Source organism: Serinus canaria, chromosome 4 (genome assembly GCF_022539315.1).
Source record: "Serinus canaria isolate serCan28SL12 chromosome 4, serCan2020, whole genome shotgun sequence".
In the NCBI taxonomy this organism is placed as follows: Eukaryota; Metazoa; Chordata; class Aves; order Passeriformes; family Fringillidae; genus Serinus; species Serinus canaria.
Window position 1 is genome coordinate 48,380,605 of NC_066317.1, and position 15,371 is coordinate 48,395,975.

General features: G+C 43.4%; 1 protein-coding gene across 3 annotated transcripts in view; it reads left to right on the forward strand.

Annotated features, from left to right (window-relative positions):
- Window positions 1-15,371, forward strand: part of RBM47 (RNA binding motif protein 47) — a 76,029-nt gene that overhangs the window by 19,270 nt on the left and 41,388 nt on the right. The window contains exon 1 of one of the 3 annotated variants that reach the window (XM_018925818.3): window positions 15,029-15,110. The exons of the other annotated variants lie outside the window; for them this stretch is intronic. The gene's annotated coding sequence lies outside the window, so the exon portion shown is untranslated. Of the gene's footprint in view, window positions 1-15,028; window positions 15,111-15,371 lie in introns of those variants that run through there. 3 annotated transcript variants of the gene reach the window in all.

Here is a 15,371-nt window from a genome sequence, read left to right on the forward strand (position 1 = left end):
CTTACTCTCAGGGCTGGGGAGCCCTGCCTACCCTCCCCTGCCTCAGCAGGGGAGGAGATGTCTGGAAGGTCTGCATAGTGAGCAGGGCAGGATATGCTTTTGGGATGCTTCACAGACCTGTGAGGAATATGACTGGCCAAGCTGATTTTTACAGATGTGGTTATGATGAGCTGATGTAAATAATTAAAAAGGCCCTCCTGCCCCAGTATGAGAGGTAAACCAGGTAGCCATATGGTGCACATGTAAACACAGGGTACCGGTTTAAACATATTTGCTTGTGTACTAGCTAGACATAAAATCAATTTTTAAAGCAAATTATTCTGATGAATGGATGTAAAATCAATTGAAGGTATGTTGCCTGAACAGGATCTGCTTGATTAGGCAGTATTTCCATTCCAGCCCACTTACTGAGAGAAGTTAAAATAGCAAAAACACGGAGCATTAGAAATAGTTCCTTAGGAAGCCAGCTTTTAAAGAAGTCTGCTGACTGAGTTCATGAATTTTTTGCTTTCAGAAGGCAACTGAAAAACTTATTCAGTAGCATCACATACAGATATTTGCAGGAAGCAATAAATATATGAGTGCTTGCAATGCTGATGACCATTAAAAGTTCTGTTTTTCTGACTTACAACCAACTGAAAGCAAGCCATAAGCCAAATTAAAATGTGGCAGAATGATGCGATGGAAGGGAAATATGATGTTAGGCAATACAATGAAAATCTACTGAGTACACCTAAGTAATGAGGGGATTTTACGTATAATATCCAAAACTCAATACAACAGGTAAAGCAAAATCTTTGGTACTTTGCAAAGTACCATGAAGGGAGCAATTCAGCACTCACACTCTGACAATTAAATATTTGAGACCAGTGGCCCACACCAAGCTTTGCGTGGTGTTGTGCTCAGCGTGCTCAATGTCCAGCAAGTGGGTGAGGGCTGAAGTTTTGCCACAAGGATGTGCTGAGACCCTGGGCAACAAGAACATTATAGTAAATTCCCTAATCTCTTGGAAAAAAGCAGCCAAAACACATGTGATAGTCAGCCTCTGGCTGAGTAGGCTCAGGCTCAGGCAGAGATCACCACGGGGTTTTCTTTGATTCAGGTCTATAAAATCCAGGGTGGTTTTGGGTGAGCTATTCACAGTCTCTCCCAATGCCAGAGGTAGTGACTGTTAGACAAGGTTTTAGGAGCCCTTTTCAGAACAACAGGAGATATTTCTTCATGCAGCAAACACTGAATTTGTGAAACTCTTTACCAAAGGGTATGACAGTTGCAGCAATTTTTTTCAGACACTCAAGGGAAGACTGGGCAATTACTTGGAAGAGACGTCCACCACTGGGCAATCTAGATCTGGCTGGAGGAGACTCCTGAGTCTCCTGAGACAACCTGAAAATGGTTGGAGGCTAGGAGACAACCTGCAGAAAAGATCAATTATGTTCATCATATTGTTGCTATTCTTCAGGGGTCAGTTTTTTGTCACTGCTGCAGACAAGTTACTGGGCTACATGAGCCCCAAAAATCTGAAATAATAATACTCTTCTTATTTTTTTATTTGAACTGTGAGCCAATTGTATATCAGTTTTCTGATGTGTAGATTAATTTAGGTGCTCTGACTTCCCATCTATGCCTGAGCTGGAGGTGAGAGCACTGCAGGGAGCAGTGGTGCCACAGTACCTCTGGGAAGCAGATAATTCTGTCAGCTACACCATGGCCATAGGTACCAGATACATGGGAAGACACAGCAGTAGGGCTCAGTGGCAAGGGCAGCATTGCATGATAGTATATTTTGTCTGGGGTCCAATAAATTGCAGGCTATGCTTTGTGAGGCCACGTGCTATAGTGCTCCCATTTATTTACACTAGGATGGTTTTTTAACCCTGTTAAACTGGCCTGACAAGACTGCCCTAGCCAAGAGGACCTTCTCTGTCTCTTCTGTTCCATTTTGTCCCTCTTTTTGTGCATAGGAAGACTCAGAATTGAGATCTGTGCTTTCTTTTATGAAACCAAAATAATTTTTGAAAAGTTTGTGGATTAACAAATGACCCCAAGTTCTTCCTTTGTCCTCCAAATAAATAAAAACAGGTCACAGCAATAGAGCAAACTTGGATTGCCTTTGTACTTGAGAATATGTAGCAAGAAACATTATACTTGGTAGTTTAAATTAACTTGCTTATCTTCAGGCTACCAGAAAAAAATTTATTATTTATCCCTTCTCTTACAGAGCAGGAAAGAAAAACACTTAGTTAAAAACATCAGTGCAATTCCATTGTCTTAAAGTCTGAAGCTGTGAGGAGGGGAAGCTCTGACAAGCTGTTTCTGGCCCACTGTGTTTTGTGGGTTTATCATCTGACTGACAATGTGGCAAAGTACATGCAATATGTGTTATGAAGGAAAAAACACCCTTATACTCCTATGGCTTAGTAACTGTAAAAGTAATTTAAATAAACATTCTAAAATTTTAAAAATATAATAAATATTTATTTACAAATACATTTTCAAAAAGGCATACTGCAGGTTTTTTGCACACATATATACACAAAATCATGAGAATTGTATCAAATGTGTGCAGAGATGCATGTAGTCATAAGATGTGAACTTTTCTGTGGCTGCAGGGAGCTAAGGCATGTTTTCACGTGGGCTTTTTTTTGAGATATGTACATATCTGTACTGCCTAGAATAAAGGCTTTTATAAAAGTTTTAGAAATGGTATATGCATTATTAAAGGTCTTATATAAGCATTAATTGCTATAGCATTTCTAGGTTTTGTTTCAGAGGGGATAAAGCCACTTAATTCTAATATTAGTCACATTGCTTGAGGCTCTGCTGTGAAGCCCTGTGAAACAGTACCTCTGCCTTGACTCTAGTGGAACTGTGCTAATTTGTTTTAATGAAGAATGCAGACTCATTAGGTTAAAAGAAGTTGTGTCAACCCATGATCTGATATCCCAGGGATGTCAGTGGGTTCTGACTGACACATGAATTTTCATGACTGAGCATGAAATTTTTCTTTAGGTTAGAAATGCAGACATTTAGCTTGGATATTCCTTCAGCATCTAATGACAAGGCAAAAAGGACCTTGGAGACACAAGCTTCTAAAAGAATGCCACCAAAATATGATAAGGATGAAACTCTTTTTGAGTGACTCCCATAGTCCCACCTTTTCCTTCTTCACTCAACTGGAATGATATCAATAGAAAGTTTATTTTCTATCAGCCTGTTTCCAAGGAATGTGTTTTTAATGAGGCCATGGGAACTCCTTTCACCTTCTCTGGAACATCATTTATCTTCTTTCCTTCCTTGCATATACTTCTTCACATAGGTCTACAGGTAGCAAGGGAGGGATTTTAGCAGAGCTGAGAAAATGCAATCCCTTGCCTCCATTTCCAATTATCATAGAAGGAACAGGGATTTAGTGAACTTTGTTTTAGCAGTAGCAATTCCTTGGTACAACTCTGGGCTTATATATCAATCTCTCCTTTGCTTCTCTCCCTCAGAGATACAGCATCCCAGGTGAGAGATCTACACAGCAAAGGAGTTACACACTACCATTTTATTTACTGCTCCTTAACAAACCAAGCAATCAGCAAGATGCTAACACCCAAAACATTGACTAACACACCGAGGAGAATGACGTTTCAACAAGGCTTACTCCATTTTTGTACAAAGGTTAGCTAAAGGCTCTGCCAGATAGACTGATTCACAGTCTGGAATTTCAGGCTCATACACAGTGTGATCTCAGCTTATATTCACTGATGCTCTGCCTTCTTCATGTTTTTAGTAGGTTTAGCATTGCAAGAAAATAAAGAATTTCACTGATGATTTACTTAACCAAGAGCAAAATTGAAATTATATTCAACCTAGTAGTAAAGTGACATCAGTGAAGAACAAGAAATGGGCTCAGCACCTTGGATTCAATCAATAACTGAACCATGGCATCCACTGTAATAACATCTAAGTGTCAAATGTACACATGAAGAATAGCAGCAAATCCAAAAGGTGCGTTTTGTCCTCCCTCTGTGCTTCTATTTGTTTATTTAGACTGTCTGAGTTGCCCTCACTTGTTTGTGTTAAGGAGTGAGGGTGTTCCAACATGCCGTGGCCTTCGTTCCCGAGAGCCGCCTCTGGTGAGGAAACACCTTTACCTTTGCCCTGGGTGTGCTGGGGTTACACCTCAGCCCAGGCGGGCAGCAGGCACTCCCCAGCGCTGGCTGCTCCCCAGCCTCCTCCTGGCCATGCTGGGAGGGAATGCCGGCTGGGGGGAGGATCCCAGGAGATCTGCCTGGTGGCAGGCTGGCAGGTCCAGCTCTGGAAGCGGTGCTCCAGCCTGGAAGTGAGCTTGCAGAGAGGAGTGAGGCTGTCAGAGCACAGCTGGGAGGACAGCCTCACACCAGATACGTGCTGGATCTCTGCACAAGATGCTGCAATGGCAGTTCTTACCTTGGCTCACACAGACCAAGTGCCTAGCAGGAGATAATCTGTTTCTTCTAATGAAACATGTGTAAGTGGCACACAGGAAATTTTAGCAGCCTTGGCTGGCCCCAGACAAAACACAGCAGAGCCATTGCTCTTTCTTGTGCTGGACCTGTTCTTGTTCTCTGCAGTTCTTTGCTTTTGAGAAGTCTGGTGTGTCCCCACTGCCACTCCAAGCAATGGGTGAAGGTATGGAAACACTTTTCATGATCTGGAGCCACTTTCAATTTTAATAATTAAATATATTACATCATTCTGACTTTCCCTGTGGTGAATGGTGCTTGCTGCTGGTATGTTTTGTCTGGAGATACTATTGTCCTTTACTAAGAAGAAAAATCTTTGGAAGTGGCCAAGACAGTCAGTTTCCCATCCCTACCTTTTTAACCAGTATCTGACTAATGTGTGAGATCAGATAAATGGCTATCCTATCACTCAAAATGATCACAGTAAGCTTAGTGAAACCAAGTATTATTTTTTTAATTTCTGACCTTAATCATTCCAGTGTTCTCCTTCAGAGCTGACTGTATGTCAAAGGAGGTGAAAGCACCAAGTGAAGAACAAGTGACCTGGGATTCCTTCAAGGAGAAGGCTAAGGAAATGTACACTGTTGAGAGGATTTGAAAGCCCACAAAAACATAGGTGTAACATGAAATACCAACTATCACTGCAGAATGTTTCAGGATTGTTTCAAACTACTAATCAAGTTTCAGTCTAGATTCAGGTGATAAATTGTAAAAAAAAATTAAAAAAAAAGAAAGTAATCAATCATGAAAAACCTCTGCTAACAGGTTTGTAGCACTGTTCTCACACTTGGGAACAGGACACTAACAGTTTGGGTTCAGAATTTGGTATTTTGATGGTGTTAATTGAGTGACTTAGACTCTGCCTAGAAAGCTTTACTAAGGTATCTTCTAAGACCTTTCTCATAATCTGGTGATGCTTGGAGTCTTGGCAATCATTAAAATACGATTCATCATCTCCCTTCACGGTGATCTATGACATCTGTTTAGGACTTTTGTATGTTATTTCTGAATGGATGTTTTCATGCATCTACTCTGTTGTTAAAAAAACAGGAAAAAAACAGCTTTCCATGACTGATGTGGAGTCCCATAAAAATGAGCCAGCTAGGGGTCCACAACAAAGGCAAAATTTCAGTGCTCTTCAATATCCTTATGGAACAAATGGACTTGTGTTGAATTAAACCAAGTACTTCCGGGTGTTTAAGTCCTCTCTGCTTAGGGGACTGTTGTGAAAGCAAAAAGCCAAAGAGTGCACTCTCAGCACATTTGCAGCTGGCGCCAAGCTGGGATGCGATGCCATCCCTAGGGAGGAAGAAGTGGGTCCACAAGGCACAAGGCTGAGGGCAAGTGCTGCACCTGGGTAAGGCAAGCCACTGGCATCAAGACAGGCTGGGGGATGAAGGAATTGAGAATGGCTCTGTGGAGAAGGGCTTGGGGATGCTGGTGGATGAGAGGCTCGACATGAGCTGGCAATGTCCTCTTAAAGACCAGTAAGCCAGTCATAGGCTGGGCTGTATCAGGAGAAATGTGGCCAACAGGCCAGAGGAGGTGATTCTCCCTCTCCACTCCTGTGAAACCACACCTGGAGTGCTGCATTCATTTCTGGAGGTCTCAGCAAAGGGAGGACATGGGCCTGTTGGAGCAAGTCCAGAGGAAAGCCATGAAGATGATAAGAGGGTTGGATCACCTCTCCTATGAACAAAATCTGAGAGTTCAGGTGGTTCAGAGGAAAAGGCTCTGGGGAGGTATTATAGCACCTTCCAGTAGCTAAAGGGAGAAAGATGGGGACAGATTTTTATCAGGGCCTGTTGCAATAGGACAAAGGTAATGTTTTTAAAGTAAAAGAGGGTAAATAGATATATCTGTATCTATAGATATCTATATCTATATATAATATATCTATATCTATAGATAAAATATGCAGACTAGATATAAGGAAAAAACATTTTATGATGATGGTGGTAAAATGCTGGAAGATGGATGGAAGATGTAGCTCAGAGAGATATTAGATGCTTCATCTCTGCAAGTGTTCAAGTTCAGATTGGACAGGGATCTGACTCACCTGGTCAAGTTGATATATCTATTCACTGAAGGGGCTGGAAGGTGTCCTCTAAAGGTCGCCTCCAACCAAAATTATTCTATAATTCTAGTATTATAAGATCTTGCTTTAGTACAGATGAAGCTAAACTCAATGCAAACTCTTGTTCTCTGAGAAGATTTGCTCTCAGCAAAAGGCTTCCAAGAACAAGCTGGTCCTGAGAGTCCCTTGTGCAAGGATTAGTGAGAGCATAATGTGTAACTCCAGTTCTAATGTAAATTAAGTCCAAGCCTCCAATCTGGATTGTAGCCTGCAGCTAAGCCAGACTGAGACCCAGCCAACCACAAATATCTGTGACTGTGCTTATAAGTAGATAGCACTTTTCTTCACTGAAATACATGTATAGAATAGTTCCTGATTTCATAGTAGTGAGTAGAGCAGGGTTCTGTATATCAGCTCTCAAAATACATTGTCTGAAGAAGATGAAATGCTATAAAGTGAATTCTGAATAATCTGGTGAAAGGTTTTTAAATTCCAAAATCTTAAGCAGGAGCAAGATGAATTTTGTAAGTTGGGAGTTCGAATCATGATTTTCTCACTAGCCATGCTGCTTGCCTCAGAACAGCCAGATTGAAGATCAATTTGCCACTGAGCTCAGAAAATGCATCGATGTGCTTGCCAGAGTAGGCATTACAGATTTTAAATAATTTTACAGCTCTTAAATAATTTCTTTGCATGGAAAAATAAATCCACTTTCACTGTTACTAGAAGGTTTAAAAAATAGAAGTACCATAAAATTACTCTGGGGAGCTGATAGAATGGCTAAATGCTGCAGTTTTCTGGTACAGGACATTGTGTTACTCAGCTCTCTAGTTTTCATACAATAGATGGGAACTCTACAAGCATAAACTATTACTGGTTGTGTATGTGTAGGAGTAAATGATATCTGGTTTTAGTCCTTACATAGAAAAAACCAAGTTTGACAACATATTTTGTTTGCACATGTGACGTAGCTATTGTAGAGAGGGTATCGCTCGTTCTCCTAGGAGCCTTTTATATGAATATTTTAATTAGTATGAAAATCTGCTTGGGGGTATTTTCATCATAAACAGGAAAAAGGTTCATTTGACATTTTTCTTCCTCAACTGTTCTCCTTGCAGTTCCCGCTCCTTCCTTCACCCTGGACCAGCTGGCCCTGCCATCCCCAGTCCTCCCTGCTGCTCTGGCAGGGGCCCCTCCCCATCCCCATCCCCAGCCCCATCCCCAGCCCCACCCCCATCCCTATCCCTATCCCCATCCCCATCCCCATCCCCATCCCCATCCCCATCCCCATCCCCATCCCCATCCCCATCCCCATCCCATCCCATCCCCATCCCCAGCCGCAGCCACAGTGCTCGCCCACTTCTGACACTGCACCGCTGATTGCCAGCAAGGGTTAACAAGCTCCAGTCCCTGCAGATTGCAGCCAGCACAGCCTCTCTTTCCTCCCTCTGCTCGACCACCTGCCGACACTCTGCTCCCCATTGTTTTCCTCCCAAAATTTTGCACCTCTTGCTGCCCCAAAGATCTCTCATTTCTCAGCACAGTGACTGTCATTCAATGTCCCATGTCCCTGTTAGCTTTCTACCTTCTCAGCCTCACGGCTTTGCTTGACTTCTTGAAAGTGAAGCAAGACTTCACCCTGGTCACAAAAATGCACCCTAAGTGATCAGATCCCCATAGGCAGTTTATGTTCTGATCTTTAAACCTCTGAGCTCTCATCACTTTGGTTTTCCCACCCAATTCAAGTCCCTCTTGAATAGTTGGCATCCTTCCAGCTTCACCACATGAAGGATTTTGTCCCTAATATCCCTTTTTTATTGTGATCAGGCTCTGTTGCACTGTCCACTCTCACCCTTTCCCATTTCTCTCTCTAGATAGACTCAATTTCTTCAACTTTTGAGCAGTGTAGCTTCCAGCACCCAGTGCAGTGGTGCCAGATGCATGGCTTGGAACCACACTACCCACCAATTCTCCCTTCACTCAGGGACTAGATGTCCTTTTGGTTATGTTCTTCCAGTACACTATTATTTTACTTGACTCACAGGCACTCCTCCAGAGCCATCATCTGCACATCCTGTATTTGCTGCTTCCTCTTTCCAATTCAACCCTCATTTTCTCCCTTCTCACAAGCATTAGTGTGTCTCATCAGCTGTCCCTCCAAAACAACTTACTTCACTCCAGCAACTGGGTTGCCCCATCCTATTTTTTTCCCTTCAGAAACTGTGGATTTCCTCTTATCTCTTCTACTAACAAGATACCTTCCAGATCTATCCCACCTTCCTCTGCTTCTACCATTCACCCTGTAAGCAGTTTCCAATATCCTGCTCCTCCTGAACCATATGTCCATTAATCTCCATTATTTTCTCTTTCATTTTCTCTTTCCTAATTCCTTTCAGACAATTATCAAGTCACTCTATCCTTGGCATCCTCACTAACTCGTGTTTTTGTGGTAACCTATCTACCTCCAGCTGTGTCTTAGCCATTCTGCTATTTCTAGGCAGGAACTCTTTATTGAGTTCCACCATGAGAGGCAGCCAGACACCTCTTACCAGCAGCTGATAGGAAAACCTCCAAGCAAGAGGTCCACTGTGTGGGTCCAACCTTCAGTTCTTCATCCCATTCCTCTACAAGTGTTTTTCCTTGTTCCTTGAATTTGGTGATGAGGTGGATGTGCTGTAAAAGGCATCTGTGTACTGAAGCTTTGGGCTGTTTTGGGCTGCATGGAGACAATTAAGTAAATAATAGCTTCCAAATACGTAAGTGCAGTCCTCGGGAACTGGCCTCGCAGAGATCCGTATCAATATCTCCTCTGAGATTTTGAGTTAGGCAAATAAGAATAAAAATATTTCATTCATCATCTTGGCAGTATGCTCTGGAAAGGCTGATTCAGACCCATTCTTTTCCATTCAGCTATAAAGTCTCTGTATGTACTATCTTCTTAACTGTTATTTTAAATTAGAAACATTATTTGTCTCCTGGGGTTCATTCAAAGCAACTAGCTGCACTTATGGAGTCTAATGAAGGTTCTTTATGTCATCAAATGTTAGGAACTGAATTTGAGAGCAAATATTTGCCCAAATTTAACATAAGGTGCAAATGACAGTGTAAGAAGAATGTTTAATGCTGGAATGGGTACAGGCTAGTTTCAGTTTCAATGGTAATGCCCAAGAAAGCAGAATTGAAGTATTGTTAGCAACACATTTATTCTCTTTTATTAGAATAACCCTAATTTTTTAGAGCTCCTCGTGTCCAGTCAGCTCTTACAAAGCATTTTAAAACCTAATGTATCTTAACATAAGGATAGATAATGGATAATAGATAATAAATAAATTCATGTAATGGTTCCCACACACCAATGCCCCACAAACACTGCAGCCAGTGCCATCCCAATGGCTGCCAGGGCAGGTGTGCCTGCCAGGCAGGTGTGGTGGCACAGTGCTCCTGAGGGCATCTCCTCCCATTTGTCCCTCTGCACCTGGTCACCACAACTGGATACTTATCCAGGGATAAGATGAGAACATTGTTAAAGCATCCAGATCACAAATACCCCTCCCAACTAAATCTAGTGAGGATCCCAACTAAATCAGCACCACCAAAGCCCAAGCTTCTCCCTGTTTACATAAAATTGTCCCATCAGTAAATCTGAGAAGTAGCTTAGATGAGAGATTTTTGCTTTAAAATCAAACCCATGGGGTATATACATCCCTGATTTTAAACCACTGAGTTTCCCAGGTCCTTTCCTAAGAGGGACTGTGGGTGGCATCACAAAAAGCAGCAATACATGTAAAAGTGGTTTAACAGCTGTGTGTTCAGAAGAAGGGAATGTTTTGAAATACTTGTCCACAGCGTGAAGTTGCCAAATCACAAGTGTAGTGTGGTCTTACAAAACAAGATAGAGTAAAAATAGGCAATACTCCCTGAAAGCTTTGGATGATAATGTTTTGCAATACTATTTTTGAAAAAAAACCCTACAAATGAGGGAGTGAACAAGAAAGGTGGGATATGTTGGTTTGCTTCTTGAAAAAAGGCCTCTTTTTGTAGGGTGTTTTCTAGCCTGATATATAATTTTGTTTTAGTGTTGCCCATTTTTTGTTAGCAGCTCTACAGAAACTGCTTGCAAATGTTCTTTCCCATCAACATTTGGTTTCTCTGTGAATCATGAGCAACTTTTCTTACGTATCTTGTGTATTTTGCAAGGTCTGCTCCCTCTAAGGGAATAGTGATGACTTCAACTCCTATCCAGTGAAACCACAAGCCAAACAGCTCTGGGGTCAGCTAGCAGCAATGTTTCAGTTTCCTTACCATCTCTTTTATCATCCAGAGGAGTATTTTGTCAAGTGCTGAGGACTCATTCTCTGATAGATTAATATCTACAGAGCATTTTGATCTGAAAGCTCAGCACAAGATACTAAATTATGGACCAAAAGGATGAGTAGGTTTGGCAGGACTGTAGATCTTGCACTGCTGGCATGTCCAGGTAAGATTTCCAAGAGCCCAGACGCCCAATCAAACCCACAGCTGGAGAGGTGTCCTCATGTGTGCAGCATTCAGGCCACTGTTGAAATAGAGCTCTCAATTCATACTTCAGGTCTCTGCTGTTTTACTGTGATAAAGATCTTCCACAGCTCACAGCAATTATTTCCCCCCCTCCCACCTGCTTTTTAGCAGCAGCAGGTAGTTGCTAGTCCTTCTTCTCCAGAGGGGGGATGTAGCTCGTGTCGGAGGAGCTCAGTGCTGTACCAGTATTTCCTGGGGAGGTGGTTTCAACACGTTGCTTAGGGATGGGTCTAAACATATTCCTAATAGCCCCGTGTGCTCAGATGCAGGTTCTTTACTGGGAATGGAAAATTTTCAAAGCCTCCGCAGCAGCCCCTCTGGATCTGCCTGTACTCTTTTCCAAAGCAAGTGTGGCCCTGCAGGATGAAATACAAATGCATCTGTTGAAGGAGAACTGGAACAAAATTAAGCCCTATTTAAGATTCACAGAAATTTCCCCTCTGTTACCTGATACCCGTGTTTTAATTTTGTTGTTTGGTCTCTGTGTTGTTAAGGTTGTTAACAATTTGTAAGTAAATTGGTGTTTCATTGAAAGAGATTTGTGAATTTTAGGTGCTTTCTCACTTTTAATATCCCTCTGTATTAGTTGCTCCCAAGCCAGTACAAAGTTATACGATGTCTGTATCAAATTAATGTTTGACTTTACCGTCTGTATGCCGTCCAACCTGGCACCTCCTCCATTTGCAGTGAGTAAATATGCAAGTGTTACCTTGCCCTTGAAACCTGTGCTCTGTGGCAAAGGTTGCAGGCTGAAAAGAGACTGAAATGCCAAGTTTCCATGGGCCCCAGTCCCTTCTGTGAGCCATGTGTTAATCAGAAGCCCACCCCCAGAGACATGCGGCACACTTGGGACCTGGTGACACCAGGGCAGACTTGGCCTCCTCAGAAGCATCTGCCTCTCTCTGAGCCCTGTGGAAACCTCATCTCTGAGGGAGGAAAATGTGTGAATAACAGATTGAGTTTTCTTAAGGTGATGGCTATACAGGGAAGGCTCTTTTTTTATTTCTTGTGCAACAATGAAAAAAAGGGTTGGTTTCTGTTGCTTTATAACAGCTAATCTACAAGGGCAGATTCAGAGGAAGGACCCATCAAATTTCCCACTGCTTGTTTGCCATGGGGAACATGATGCAACTTCAGGTGTGCTGTAGTAGAGCCACCATTTTTCTGTGGTAGCTATACCTGGCAGCTACAAATGATAACTGAGTTTCTTCAAAGTCCTCTGGCCTCAGAGTGTCAATACAATACACTGTTTGACTCTCTTAGGCTTGTACCAGGCTGACATGATTTGTAGAAGTGCTAGCACTGTGGAAAATTGATATTTGTACAACCTTCCCATAACAGGCAGTAACCTTGTCCATGCTGCCAGGCAAACTAAATTTGAGCTGGCTCCATAACCCAGGTACCAGTGTGTTGCTCTTCTACTCCCAAATCTCACCACTGCAGCCTCAGTTTTCAACTTGCCAAAGACCAGACCATGACATGGAATACAGCAGTGTCAAAAACTATATCTGATGGAGATGTGTGGCCAGGTCTCCTCCAGCATCTTCTGTGAAATACTACTGCAACCAGGAAACATCAAACTGGCCGAAGTAAATCTTTTCACAGAAACAGGGTCTTTTCCAACTAGGTTTTGTTGGGAAAATCTGAGAGATCTTGAATAGGATCCTTATCCAAAGAGAGAAATAACTTGACTGGACCTTCTCTTTTGCCTATCTAGTGCACCTCTCTGAGAGCAGCATTCGTTACCAGGCGGAGCAAGACTGCCATAAGAAGTTCCTGCTCCCTGAATCTGGTTAGGCAGGGCCTTAAGCCTAGATAAGCTCTTTCAGATAAATCCCCTCCTTCTGCCTGGGGGGTCTCAGAGTTGATAGCCGCAGCTGAGACTCCAAGGAGCTCTGAGGAATAGCAGGGTGTTCTTACTCCTGCTGCAGTATCAGCCAGGCACAAAGAGGTTATCATGATGTAGCTTACAAGGCTGAGAAGCAGCTGGCAGAAGAATATGGGTCTCTCTCTCCCCTGCACAATTATTGCACTTTTCCTCACAGGTTGGGAGCTGATGCTGTAAAGCCTCTGGGAGTGATTTTCATCCAGAGAGTATAAAAACTGGTGTTGGGAATTCATGAGGTTCATGCAAAAGGTATTGATCAGTCTTGCAAGTTGCCCTACAGCAGCAGGATTGTGTCTAGCAGCTATAGGGAACTCCACATGCCTTTTCTAATCATGCCAGCATCCTGCCCATTCCCAGTAAAGAACCATCCTAGCAGGCAGTCACAAACTGCTGCCATGGTGGCATAGTGCCAAATGCATGAGACATTCCCCTTCTGCCTTTCCTTTTCCAGGTTAAAGGGGAGGGGAGGTGAATGCAGGAGGGAACAACACACCTGAAAACACACAGAGCAAATGGACCTTGGAGAGCTGAGCAGACTTTTGTGTGCTGGGTACACTGGGCATCTGGAATAGGATGTAGCCACAGGGCTCGTGTTACTGCAGCAAGTGGCCATGCACCAGCCCCTGCAGGTGTGCCCTGGGCTCTGGGCAGTCCTGGCTCAGGGAAGGCAATCCTGATTTCAGTGGCACATCTGCTCGGGTCAAGCCACAACCCACTGCTGAAGCAACAGTGTCACATGTGTGTGCAAGCTGTTGAGCTGGACGGAGCTGTGCTGCTGGCCACCTGTGAATACACATACAGCAGTGTAGTCAGCAGGCAGAGAGTGCCTCTCCAACCTGACTGGACCCAGATGGTGTCCCTCAGCCCAGCATCACTGGGTATGGACATCCCCAACCCTTTGCAAGTACAAGATCCAGATCAACAGCAGCCCCATCACACAGACCCCATTACAGCGATCACTGTTGCACCATGTGGCAGGTCTTAGCAGCTAATCTGACTAGCTGGAGCAGCTGTGTGTAGATTTTCTCCTTAAACATGTACTTTAAAATACATACTGTTTAGGTTGGGGATCCAAATGACATGAAATCAATTGCTCTTCCTCAAACCAGGATTGAAATCTCGTGACAGACAAGGCAATATCACAAAACCAGAACATGCATCGTAGCCTAGATTTTCCCATTGTTCCTCCACGAGTAAACATCTGGGTACCAGATCCAGAAAATGTCTCCCATGTTAGGAGCAGCCATTCCATGTTGAGTCCCAGCCTCTGGGTGCTTCCCAAGTTCAGCAGCTGCCCTTTCCTCCTGAGGGAGCAGCAGTGACACCTTATCAGCGCTGTGCTCGGTTGCCAGCCCATTTCATCTGCCCTCTGCTTGTAATTGTTAACTTCCTGAGAACAGGAAACCTCTGTTTAGTGCAGGTGGAGCTTTAACTCTGAGGCACTCCTGAAAAGCCAAGACACAGGAGTAGAACGAGGTGCTGCAGATTGCTTTGGTCATTTCTTTCCCCTGTCATTGTGTTTATGTTCCCTTTGGATTATTTCATCATGCAGTTCTGGTCTTTTTGTTATAATGTTGGAGTTTTAGCTGTCATTTGTCTGAGTGCTCTCTTATGCAAAAGATTTACTTGGAAATTTATGTACTCCCACAAATTAGGCATTCACTCAGCCCTCAGCAAGGCACGCCTAGGCTTGCCTGCAACATTAGAACAATACAGAGAAAGGTTATCATGACTTACCTGCCACAAATTATCTATTAATAGCACCACTTATGTACCTTTTTTTTTCACCCTTCATGACATGCTTTCCCTAGATCTCCCTCTTAGCAAGTTTTCGCTTTCTGGAGTGCTTTGTTTTCCCTGTGGAGAACAGGGCAGGTAGAAGAGGAGCGACCTTTCCAGCACTGGCTCTGCCCCGGCACTGCCTTCTTGCACAGATGTTTGCCAGGAGGGTGGGACACGGGCTGCTCACAGCCTGGTAAAACATTGACCAGCGGGTAGGCGAGGCGCTGGGAGCACAAGGCTGCCTGGGCAGGCAGGCAGCGGGAGCCCAGCGGTAGCAGTGCCCACGGGAAGGAACTCAGCAGCTTCTCCCCAGGTACCGTTTTCCACTTTCATTTTCCCAGCCTTGAAAGGCAGAAGGGCAATGGTGCTGGGTTGTGGGGTTTGCCAATGCTTGTCTCCCTGGAAGTAGTCAGAGGAGTTAGCCTTGTTATTTTGCAGTTTGCTTTTTTCAACTGTAGTTGGCTGAACGGCGTTGTCTGGAGCATGGGTTGATTAACTCATGCTTGATTAGCCAGTTGTTTGGATTTTGTTGTGTCTTCAAATAAACAAAATTAGTGCATAATTGCATTTGAAA